Raw genomic sequence first — 12,391 nt, 5'->3', positions numbered from 1 at the left:
GGAGGCCCCGGGTCTCTGGGGAGAGCTGTCCCCTCCCTGGAGGCTGCTGCGTGCCCCTCCCTGGGCTGGTGAGCGGTGGCTGGTGAAGGGAGGGCCTCAGCGAGCCCCTATGCAGGCAGGGGGTGGGGGGCGGGCATGGCCACAGTCACTTCCCCTCCTTCCCACCCGTGAGCCCCGCTTTGCCCCTCAGTCCTCCTGTTCCATCATTTCTTCCCCCTACCTTTTGCCAGACACGGTGCCAGGCCCCGGGGGCCGGGAGGGACCCTGATGCCTGAGACACAGCTGTGCCCTCCGGGGCTCGGAGGAGGCCCCCCCCACCCCCGCCCCGTGCAGAGCAGAAGTCATGACTCTCAGAGCAAAGGGGTACCGAAGTGGGGTCCGGGTAGAAACTACTTTTTCAAATTTCCTCCTCACTTAGGCCCCTGTAAGTTTCCCAGAGCTCTGAGCTTGGATGTGACCAATGCGCACTGAGCACGACCTAAGGCAGATGGGCTGGCCCCTTCCGGCTGCCTGCCCTTGGGTGGATCGCTGCTGCCCACTGCCCACCTGCCCTTCCCTTGCTGGCTCTTGTATCCCATGGGGGTGATACTGGGCCAGGCGCTGCTCCTGCAGGCAGCCCAGGGGAGCGTGGTGCAGGGCACGCATTCCTGCCATAAACCCCGTTCTCCGGCCTCGTCCACCAGGAAAAATGGGGCTTCCTTTAGGGATGGACGCCCCTCCCCCACTGCCCCCAGGGAAGGTCAGGGTGACAGAGCCATGTGCCCTGTGCAGGGATTAGGGTCCTCTGGATTATCTCTCCTACTACAGGGATCCCAGGCTGGGGGCGGGGCGGGGAGGGGGGAGCTGCGTGCTGAGTCTGGGGGAGTCTGGCTGGTAGAAGGTTTTCAATAATGCATGTATTTGGGTCATCCTGTGTTTAAAATATATTGAACAACTGGCCAGCAATAGAAAATCATAGTCTGTACTTCTTTTGAAAAATGGGACGGTCTGGCCACGCTACGCCTATATTCCTTCCCCCACCCCGGCCCCCAACGCCGAGCCCAGGTGTCTGTCTGCCTGTCATCTAACTTTGGGCCAGTCATCCACAGTGCCTGGCCAACTCTGTGATGTGTGAGCTCTCCAGCCCTGGGTGGCAGAGTCGGTGTGGGCTGGAGCCTGATGGCCCAGGCCTGGGGTCCAGTCCCGCTGAGAGCTGGCCGTGGGGCCGTGGACAAATCGTGATCTTTCTCAGCTCTTCATCTGTACGATGGACTAGATGCTTTCGGACTCAAGAGAATGGCTGGCAGGACTTAACGGGATGGCAATTCACGTAAAGAGCGCAGCCTACTGCCTGTCACGCAGTAATAATATTATATATTATAATTATAATAACATAATTTGTGCTATAATGCAACATATAATAATGATTATATGTAATAATTACAATGTAACAACATTTATTATTATAATAGTGTAACACACGCTAATTATAAGAATTAGAACACTTGCACACGCTTCCTGGGGCGGGCCCTGTGCTGAGCGCTGGGCCTGGGCTACACCCCCAGCCCTCCCAAGGGGCCCCGGGATGCAGACCTTGTTATCAGCACCAGCCTCCCGTTTCCTAGATGATGAATCTGAGACCCAGACGGACTAAGATGCTTGACTAACGTCCGATAGAGAAGTGGCAGAGGTGGGATTTGAACCCAGGCCATTTGGCTCCTGCGTCTGTGTCTTCAGGGTATACACCACCATGTGGCCTCTACTGCTGGGACGCAGGTCCCCCAGCTCAGGCGGCCTGGTCCCGACATTTACTGTAGCATCTGAGGCTCGAAGCTGTCCCCAAGGTGTTCCTGAAGCTCCACTGGACCCTGGGTCTTGGGCTTTGTGGAGAAACCGGAATAGGCTGGGGGTAGCATGCAGGTGTGGGGGGTGGCCTGCCGAGACCTTGAATGGCTGAGACCTTCTGGAGGAAGCCGGGGAGCTCCGTCCCTGCTGGCCTCTGTTCCAGCAGCCCCCTGGCCCCTGACAGCATCTCAGTAATAAGCCCAGCAAGCTTGTTGGAGGGAGCATCCAAGGGGACACACAGCAGCTGGGGCCTTGGACTTCAAGCCCCTTTTGCTCCTTCCTGCCGGGGCCCGTCTTGCCAGGAACAAAGCAGCAGCAGAGTGCTTGCAAGTGGGATTAATCCTGTTAAGCAATCCACAGATCTGATGCCAGACGCCCTTTTTGAAACCGGAGGCTATGTTCCGCAACTCAAGCGTGAGCCTCACATCGTGTTCAGTGGCTTGTTGCCTGGCAGGGCTGAAGGGCCGAGGGGAGACGGGCTGCCGAGGTGGTGTTCATGCAACTTCACCGGCTGGATTCATGCTCACTGTGAACTCTCCTCCTTTCTGTGACTGATGTGCAGAACAGAAATGGCACATGAAAGGGAGGGGTTGCCCCTCGCCTCCCAGCCTCTGCCGGGGCCAGCATGAAAGAAGTCCAGGCCGAGTCTCTGAGCGCTCAGGGTAGTGCAGACCAGTGGCTGGGGGTGGAACCGAGCTGGACCAGATCCTTCTCACAACTTAAAAGCTGATGGATTGGGCCAGGTCCTCAGCCCGCTCAGCCCTATTTTCTCCATCTGCCAGGCGGGGACCGTAGTCGTGATGATCTCACGGAGAAGGGAGCAGGTTTGGAGAGTGTCAGGTGTCCCCCAGCCAAAGATAACAAGCTTTGGGGTGAGCAGGGCCAGGGCTTCCTGTGCCCCACAGGGAAATGGGGTGGAGTAGAACGTGGCATGTGGGCTGGCTCTTAACTTGAGGAGTGGGGTTCATGGACTCCTTGGGACTTTTTCTCAGAAAGGTGCACTGGACAGAGACATGGAATTCTGGCTAAATTTTTCTGGGGGTTTATGAGCCCCAGTGCAGGTTAAGAGCACCCAGAATGTGCTAGTGATCTTCTGAATGCCTGTGGAGACACCCCCATGCCCTCAGCCCTCCAGTTCCCCTGTCTGCCTCCTCAGGGCTGCACTGAGTGGCTCTTTCTGTCCTCTAGGGGGTTGCTGGCCAGGGCAGTCTACACCCCATCCACCTTGTAGGCATCCTTCACCCGGAATACCAGCTCTTCTCTCCTCTGCATGGACAGAGCTGCCTGTCTCCCAGCCCCTTCTTGTTGGCTGCCTTCTTGGGCTGCCTTGGGCAGCGGGCAGTGGGCCATGGCCAGGATAGGGGCTCTCAAGTCAGAGGCCTGGACTGAATTCCAGGCTCTGTCTGTAGACTGTGGGGCTGCGAGTATCTTGCATCACCTCTTGGTGCAAGGAGGTTGGAGGGGGGCATCACAGCCATTAGATGAAAGTTAAATGAGCTTGTGAGTTCAAAGCACTTCTCACAGCCCAGCTCCATGAACATTAGTGATCTCATCATCACCTCTGATAGAGGCTAAGAGTGCGGGTCAGAGCACTGAAGTCTGTGCATGTGCACGGGCACCCTGACTGCGGGTGCCAAGGAAACTGTATGGCTGTGGACGCCCAGAGCTGGTGGAGTCTCTTCTGCTGGAGCGGCAGGTGCTGTTGACCCAGAGATGTGTGTTCCTTCTGGGACATCCCTGCCGGGCTTAGTGCAGGTGGTCGGTCCTCCTCCTTGTCCCCTGTCTATCCCTCAGGCGGGACTGTTGGCCTAGGACCAGTTTCTCCCAGGGGTCTTGTGGCTCTTGTGTGCCTAGCATTCTGCACGGTGCTGTGGGAAGTGCCCCAAGGTCCTGTTCTGGCAGGCAGTGAGGGCCCAGGCTCTGTTCTGTCCCCCTGACCTGAAGCCTCCACACAGACCCGAGATCCCTGGCCACACCAGCCAGCCCCAGGCTGCCCAGCAGCCCATACCTGTGTTCACGGCAAACAGCAGAGACTGCTGTCCCCAGGCATGGCCAGGGCAGAGCGTGTGAGGACATTCACCTGCTGGGGAGGAGGGAAGGATGTGCGAAGCCAGGGAGTCGAGGTTGCTGGAGCCCACGATGTCAGGGGGCGAGGCAGGACTGGGCACCGCCCACGACTTCTGAGCAGCTCAGTGCTGGGTGCTGCGGCCGTGACCGCACGCCTGGCTGTGGGCCTGCACACGCGCCCTCTGCCCGCGCAGTCACAAAGCACTAACGGACTTTTACCGAGCACCTGCTCTGCGAGGCCACAGCGCAAACTGACGTCGGCCCAGAATGCCTCACGTGCCCTCGGCTGGCCAATTGCAGAGCCCTGTCCCTGAGCCATGGCGATTGGCTTACGGATGGGCACATGACCCGGGCAGGGCCAATCAGATTCTCTCTCATCACGAGCCGGAAGACAATACGGCTGGTCTGTTGGCGGCCTTTCTGCTGCAGCGCGGGCAGAGACTGCCTGAGAATGAAGCCAACCTAGAGGAATGGGGAGCGGAGAGAGGGAGGCCGATAGAAAGGGGGTGCTCTGGGCCCCTCAAGGACAGCCCCCCGCTTCGGACGTCCCAGTCGTGAAAGCGCATGCACCCCTGTGCGGGGTTCCGTCATTGCTCCCAGGCTCTGTGCTGAGCTCATCAGGTGCATCGTGACTAATGAGTCTCACGACCGCCCTAAGGGGTAGATATTCGGATGTTTCCTGCTTTCGGATGAGAAGAGACCGAGACTGAAAGTGAGACCCGAGCGGGGAGCCCAGCCTCGCGCTGTGGACATGTGTGAACCCTGCCTCCCCGGCCCGGCCCCCTGCTGCCCAGCAGAGGCATTCAGGTGTTTGTTGAGTGCTCGTCCTGGCCGTTGGGAGTTGAGTTCAGCTTCCCTTCCTTCTCTGGAATTTGTGTGTGGGCACTGGATGTGCCTGAGCCCGCCTGAGCCCTTTGCCTCCTGCCCCTGGGCATTTGCAGAGCAGAGCCCCTCTGCCGCGGTACTTCGTGGTGGGACTGGACGTCCCGCAGCCAAGCCTTGGACGCTCCAGCAAGATTGCATTTCCAGACACTTAAAAACATTCCCTGAATGATCTCTGTGAACTTTCCAGAGTTTGAAGTGGGCTGGACCACCTTAAAGTTAGCTCAGAGAGAAAACCTTTTGTACGGAGCCTTTGGATTTCTTGTTCCCCTTTAGAAGCGATGTTCTTGTTTGATGGGAACAGAGACAGTCCTGTAACACGCAGGTCAAGCTGTTCTTTGGGAAATTTTAAAAGAGGCTGGAGGTGTGTTCTGAAGAAAGCAAATAAGTCCAGATTCTTGTCCCCATGTGGTAAACTCTGAGCAGTTTGGAGAAGATCAGAAACTCCTACGTTTGTTCCTTGGCCCAGGAGAGTTCAAAGCCACAGCTGGCAAAGGTGATCTGATCTCCAAAAACATCCATCAGAAAATTGGGGTGGGCTTGCTCCGTCAGCGGGGGCCAGGTGGGGGCTGGGGAACCCACTTTTCTCTGCTTCCATTCAGCCATGCCGCCCCCTCCCCTCTTAGTTCAGTGAGGTCTAGGGAGGGCCAGGGAGGCAGAGCTGGCCCACGTGGAGATTGTAGAAGGCCAGGTGCCTGGGGGGGAGAGGGGCGTGGGCTGCTCTCTGGTGGACAGTGTAAGTCCTTGTCCCTCGGCTGTTTTCTCCTTTTCTCAAGGCCCTGTGTCTGTGTCCAAAGGCAGGCAGCTCGCCTACTGCTGAGGGTCAGAGGGAGCCTACCCTGAACGAGCCTCTTCTCTTGGCCTCTCTCTTCCTTCCATCACTTGCGTGGGTGTGATGAGTTCACAGGCCAGTGTTTGTGTCCTGAGAGAGCTGGCAGCCAAGGGCTGTGGTTTCTACAGAGGATCAAGATTTCTGGGGCAGACAGCCGTGGGCCTCGACCCCTGCCTTTGGGGTCCCCACAGCAGACATTGAGCCAAGGACATGAGTGTGAACGATTGATGGGGAAGCAAACCGTGGAAAGTGTCACAGAGAAGGGGACGTGACAGGCCTGGGAAGGCTGTAGGGTTGAGGTTGAGTCCCCTGGGGCGTCTGGAGCTTGTGAGGTGCAGATCCTGGCCCAGCAGGTCAGGGGCAGCGTGAATTCCTCATCTCTAGCAAACTCCCAGCTGAAGCAAATGCTGCTGGTCCACAGTCCACACAGGAGAACACATTTCTGAGCTCCACCAGCTGAAGGGGTTGACTTGTGTCCCCCAAAAGATATGCTGAAGTCCTAACCCGATATCCGTCAGTGTGACTGTATTGGAAATAGAGTCTTCGCCAATGAAATCGGGTTGAGACTAGGACATAGTGGGTTTGGGTGGACCCTAATCTAATGACTGGGGTCCCTAAAAAAGAAGAAAAGAGACAGAGGGACGAGGGAAGAAGGCCATGTGGAGACAGCGCAGAGGTTGGAGCAGAGATTGGAACACCTGGAGCTATGGGAAGCTGAAGAGGCAGGAGGGATCCCCCGCCTGGAGCCTGCAGAGAGCGTGGTCCTGCCCACACCTTGATTTCAGACTCCTGGCCTCCAGAAGGTGAAAGAATAGAGTTCTGCTATTTAAACACCCCCAGTTTGTGGGACTTTGTTACAGCCGATCCAGGAGCCTAATACAGCAGCCAGGGGGTGAGGGAGCCGGTCCCAGGGGCCTCAGCGTCCCAGCACTTCCAGCCTGACCTGAGGATTGGCAGAGGGAGCAGGTGCACGCACGGTTGGCTCCCTGGAAGCAGTCAGTGCCGAGGCAAGGTGAGTGCGCCCCATAAGCCTCTGCTTCTGTCTTGCTTGGAAGATGACCAAGGCCTTTCCTGGAGGGTGAGGGGTTGGTGCCCTGAGCAAGGACGGGTGGATGGGGAGCTCGGAGAGCAAGACTGGGATGGGGTCGACGTGGGTGAGTGAGGGGAGGCTCCCTCCCTTCAGCTGTGCACAGTGATGTGCTGCCCGCCGTCTCTAGCTGGGGTGCAGGCTGTCCTGGGCAGGGTGGGGGCGGCATGGAGCCTGGAAGGAGGGAGGGATTTGAACCAAAGGGCCCAGCTTGGAATTCTGTCTCCTCTGCTGGACTTCACCTCTTCCTGCCTCTGTCTTCTTGGTGGCACGAGAGAGTAATGATAGGCTGAAATGACGCATGTCATTGCCTAGGACAAGGCCCTGCCCAGAGGAAGGTCTAGAGCAGAATGAGGGATGAAGAGGGGCCTCTCCTGCCCAGAGCTCCTGGCCCAGCCTCTTTGGGGAAGACCAGCTCCAAGGGACGGCAGACGGCCCCCAGGGTTCCCTTAGTTTCCAGCGATGCCTCGTGACTCCTGGCTACAGGAGACTCTCTCCTTCCTCCGGATCCCTGCTCCCCTGCATTTTAGCCCCAGATTTCTGGAAGCTCTTCAGAGAGGCAGATGTTTGCAAGTCCGCCCAGTGCTATTGATTTGTGCCTTAGTGAGCCTTGCCTTTACGATGATTAATATTTGATTTATGCCCTGGGTTTGTCCTCTTTCTGATCTCTTTCTAACTCATTAAATCTTCCTTAATCGAGCCTCTAACTTTTTCCTTTGGAACTTACCCTCCAGAGGAAGCTTCCAGTTCCCCTTGTTGGCTTCTGACCCATTTATTTGCCTTTTGAGAACTAAAAGAAACACATTTGGCTGGAACTAGTCCTAGAGGCTGGCTGCCAGGAGGGGCTTGGCTTGCAAATGTCACAGCTGTCCCTCTGCTGCGGAAGCTTCTTCCACTGATTGAATTTGCTTGTGCTGAAAGGGCCAGGCCCTACTGTCAGAGGGTGGGGCCGCCTTCTGGAGCTCGGGTGGGTGAAGGCCAGGTTGGGGGCCTGGAATGGAAGTGCCAGCAGGGCCCTTGTGGAGCATCTGAGTCTGCCGTTGGCTCTCTTTCCTGTCGTTCTAGGCAGGTGCACGTTTGGAAAGGTGGGCCCCTCGGGTAAAATCGGGAACGAGGGTGAGCCGACCTTTAAGGAGCCGAGATTCCAGCCTGGCTGGTCTGAGCCCAGTGCCCAGGCTCCTCGTGCCGTGCCCAGCTGCCCCCCACAGAGTGCCCTTGCTCCTGCACCTGTGGCCGCAGGTCAGGGACGCGGTGAAACATCCCATGGTGGATGGCCACCCATAACACGGTGTCACCCCAAGTGTCGAGAGTGCCAAGGTGGAAACCCTCTAGTGGAGGGACCCGCCATGGCTTCGGATGGCCGATCCCACTCGACGTCTTCAGTTGGTCCAGCAGGCCGGACATGACCAAGTATTGGGTTCACCGACAGAAGGATCGTAGGCTTTATAAGAAAGAAAGGACAAGGGACGGGTGTTCTTGCTGTGGACCGGACGTGCCGTCTACCTGTGTTGAGATACAGAAATGCTGCAGTTCAGCCACAAAGACCACATGCTGTCTAATTCCATTTACTGTGGAATTCCCAGCACGGGCAGGTCCATGGAGACTTAGTGACAGCCAGGGACTGGGCGTGAGCACGAGGAGGTTGGGCAGCTGCCAGGGCACTGGGCAGTGAGCCCCATGCAGCCCCCAGAAGGCAGACAGCAAGGATGCCAGAGCTGGGGATTTGTCTTAAGTTGCGTTCATCTTCGGATTTTCCTTCTTTCTTTTGTGTTCTAGGCTTTCTGTTACGCAGTTTATATTACATTATGTTTTTATGAGGGTGGTAAAATGATCAGTGTTTTTTTTTTTTTCTTTTTCTGTGTTTCCTGATGTTTGTAAAACATACATTTATAATGCAAAGAGAGGGGGCCGATAAAAAGAAAATCACACCCCCCCCCACCTCCCCTGGGAACAGGCACACTAAACAAAAGCAAAGGAGGAGAGTCCTTGAGTCACAGTGAGCCACGTCTGGGTTCAGCAGGTGGCTCTTGTTCCGGACCCAGGGCAGTGGGCTGGGGGGTCAGTGCGAGTATGGGTTAGGGCAGGCACAGCGCGCCATCCACAGCCCTCCTGCCCCCTTGGGAAGGGAGCCTCTGTTTTCCCCACCCCCGGGCTGGTTCTGTGGGAGAGCCGCGTAAGGACTGGGCACTGTGAGAACCCGAGGTGCGGTCACCCCCTCCTTCCTGGTGGGCATGGCCAGCCTCAAGTCTCCCTTTTTGGGCTGGCGAGTGGCCTCTCACCGGCCTGATCCTCCCGCAAAGGGCTGCGATTGGGGGTGGAGAGGGAGGGAGGTCTCCGTCCGAGCTGCCTCCTCTGGGCCAGCTTTCCTCCTGTGTGGTTTTTCCTCCTTGCCTGGTCCGGGAGGGGTGACCTGGTCTCCTCACCTCAGCTGGGCAGGGTCTTTCCCTACGCGGCTGTGTGTGTGGCTTGCCTGTGTCCCTCTCTGTTCCTGTCACAGTTCGAGGAAGCCAGGCAAACGAGAATCCTCTCCTTGGAGGGGAGCCAGTGGGGTTAGTCACCTGAGGGCAGGTAGACACAGCGTCTCAGGCCCCATCAATCCCAGACTTGAGTTGGCTCAGAGGCCCAGAGCCCCTTGAGTGAAGGGGGGACCGGGTCCCCTTGAGGAAAGACCCCGCCCCACTGCCAGAAATTTGTATCATTTATCTTTCTGCCAGTCTTCCCCAAAGGGACTATGGCCCTTTCCCAGCAAGACTGGGTATTGGGGAAAGGGAAACAGACCTTTTGGGGACTACTGGGCACTGGCTCTGAGCTGACATTGCTCTCGGGAGACCCTAAATGTCACTGTGCCTTCCAGGAACATATGCGATCAATGCTTCTTTAGCTAAAGGAGCACTTTAAGGCAGGGCTCAGGGAGGACCCTGAAAAGGAGGTGTGTTTCCACTGAGACCGACTGGCTTCCTTAGGGCCTGTTCCTGGCTTTGGGAAAGGAAGCTGGGAACCAGCCCCATCCTTTAATTCTGGCACTCAGGATTGGGCTGGAAATTCCTTTCTACACCTAACCCTGCTCTGGCCAGCATGGGCCATCCAAACTCCAGGATGTTTGCTCATTTAAAAAATTTTTAATGTTTGCTTATTTTTGAGAGAGAGAGAGAGAGAGAGAGAGAGAGAGAGAGAGAGAGAGAAAATGAGTTGGGGAGGGGCACAGAGAGAGGGAGACACAGACTCCGAAGCAGGCTCCAGGCGCTGAGCTGTCAGCACAGAGCCCGAAGCGGGGCTTGAACCCACGAACCGTGAGATCATGACCTGAGCAACCATAATCAAGATTGTATTACAGTGGCAAAGAAAAAGTCACACAAATCAATGCAACAGAATAGAGACCCAGAAAAAGACCACAGACATGTCCAACTGATTTTTGACAAAGGTGCAAGAACAATTCAAAGGAAGAAAGATAGCTTTTTCAACAAACGGTACTGGAGAGTTGGACATCCAGAGGCAAAAAATGAACATTGAACTAAATCTCACATTTTACGCAGAAATTAACTAAAATCAATTATGGACTTAAGTGTAAAATAAAAAAAATACGAAACAGAAAAAAATAGAAAAATCTTTGGGATCTAGGCCAGGCAAAGGGTTCTTAGATTTGACACCAAAAGCATGATTAAAGGAAAACTGGCAAATTTGGCTTCATCAAAATGAAAAATTTTGCTCTCTGAAAGGGCCCGTCAAGAGGATGAAAAGAGAAACTGTACAGTGGGAGCAAATGTTTGCAAAGCACATATCTGACAAAGGAATAGTATCTTATGTATATAAAGACCTCTCAAAACTCAACAGTCAAAAAGCAAACTACCCCATTAGAACATGGGAAAAAAGTGGTGACATGTCACCAAAGAAGATACACAGGTGGCAAACAGCACCGTTCAACTTGATTATTCTTTAGGGAAATGTAAGTTAAAATTGTCAAGAACTGCCCCTACACATCTTCCAGAAAAGCTAAAAAGAGAAAAACAGTGACAATACCAAATGCTGGGAAGGATGTGGAGAAACTGGAATCCTCATATGCCGCTGGTGGGAATGTAAAAGAGTAGGGCCACTCTGGACAGTGGCTGGGCAGTTTCTCAAAAACCTAAACGGGCAGCTACCACACACTGCAGGGACTGCACTCCTGGGCATTCATCCCAGAGAGAAACGAAGACTTATGTTCACACAAATACCTGCACACGAGTGTTTATAGCAGCTTGATTTGCAGTCAGCAAATCAAACCGACCTTGGGGACAAGCCAGATGTCCTTCTACCACTTAGGGTTCAGTGAAACGTGGTGCCTGCACACCCGTGGGGGGATAGCACCCCTCAGTGCCGTGTGTACAATGCCTGCATGAGTCTCCAGAGAGTATCACGGAGTAGAGAGAGCCCGTCCCACGAGGGCAGCACCCTGTACGGTTCCAGTTCTGTAACGTTCTCGCAACGACAAAATTACAGGAATGGAGAACAGAGGGGTGGTTGCAAAACATGGAAGAGGGGCGAGTGTGGGAGAGGGTGTGGCTGTGAAGGAGCCAGCAGGCGGGATTTGGTGGCAAAGGGAATGTTCTGGATCTTGACCGTATCAATGTCAACATCCTGGTTTTGATATTGTCCCGCAGTTTTGCACGATGCCACTGCCAGGGAGAACTGGGTGAGGGGCGTGTGGGATCTCTGTATTATTTCTTACAAACGCATGTGAATCTGTAGTTATCTTAAAAAGTTAAAGAGATATTTTGAAGGCAGTTTATGGAATAGCTTTATGTCCAGCGTTAGTCCATGTATGTCGGAGGCACCAAGCAAGGACGTACTGACTCATCAGAAAGCTCTTAGCAGGTGCCGCCTCGTCCATCAGTGTCAGGGATAAGGAGAATAGTACATTCATACTGTCTGTCCGAGAGGGGATGGTGGGGAGCTCGGGAGGATGTGAGCAGGCCTGATTCCACACCGGTGAATTTCTAATGAGCGCTTCAAAAGAGAAGAAGAAAGGCTTTGGAGGAGACCGACCCAGCCAGTCCTGCTGTGGCGTGGAGACGGCAGAGGAGGAGACTGTTGTGCAGCAGTGGAGGGGTCACGGCATGAAGGACACCGGCCCAGGGTCACAACGGAGCCAGGCAGGAGCCGACATGTGGGCCCGCATGGGGACTCAAGCGCCTTGGGCTGGTGGGCACTGTCTGCAGCCCAGAGCCTGCGGTCAGCATGAGTCACCGTTCCGGTGGCCGGGTCTCATGCACCACACAGGCTGGCGGGAGCCATCAGCTTGGCACCCACGCCCCAAGCTGGAGCCAGGCCTCCAGGATGACCCTGCAGTCATGAGTCTCAGAGCTCCTTGGGGGCATCTGGGTGATCCTGGGCTCTGGGTAAAGGTCAGAGCACCACAAGGGAGATGAACGGAGGCTCTTGCAGGCCCTGGAATATTCTTGGGGGCACTCTGCCTGGTTCTAGGCACTGGGGGAAACCTTAGAAAGTTTCCAGGAAGGGGACTCGGAAGCATGGGGCTCCCTACCACGTGGGGCCAGGCCAGGGGCTCTCTGGCCCGGTTGCTGGGCAGTTGCATGGTCACCTGCAAAACCAGGAAGGGACCACCCCTGCATCCCCCACCCCCACTCCAAAGTTCGGTTCTGATGTCAAGGCTGATGATCACATACACACACCCACCCCCTAACCCTGACCGGGTGTGGGAG

At 55.6% G+C, this 12,391-nt stretch overlaps 1 long non-coding RNA gene across 1 annotated transcript; it reads left to right on the top strand.

Annotated features, from left to right (window-relative positions):
* Positions 1–4,203: 4,203 nt before the first annotated feature.
* Positions 4,204–8,509, top strand: LOC128312405 (uncharacterized). The gene is made up of 2 exons (XR_008291712.1): positions 4,204–6,617; positions 7,758–8,509. It is a non-coding gene; the product is annotated as an uncharacterized LOC128312405 (long non-coding RNA).
* Positions 8,510–12,391: the final 3,882 nt, after the last annotated feature.

This window comes from Acinonyx jubatus, chromosome C1, assembly GCF_027475565.1.
Source record: "Acinonyx jubatus isolate Ajub_Pintada_27869175 chromosome C1, VMU_Ajub_asm_v1.0, whole genome shotgun sequence".
Classification (NCBI taxonomy): domain Eukaryota; kingdom Metazoa; phylum Chordata; class Mammalia; order Carnivora; family Felidae; genus Acinonyx; species Acinonyx jubatus.
The sequence above is the reverse complement of the archived record's forward strand: the minus strand, read 5'-3'. Positions and strand labels throughout refer to the sequence as shown.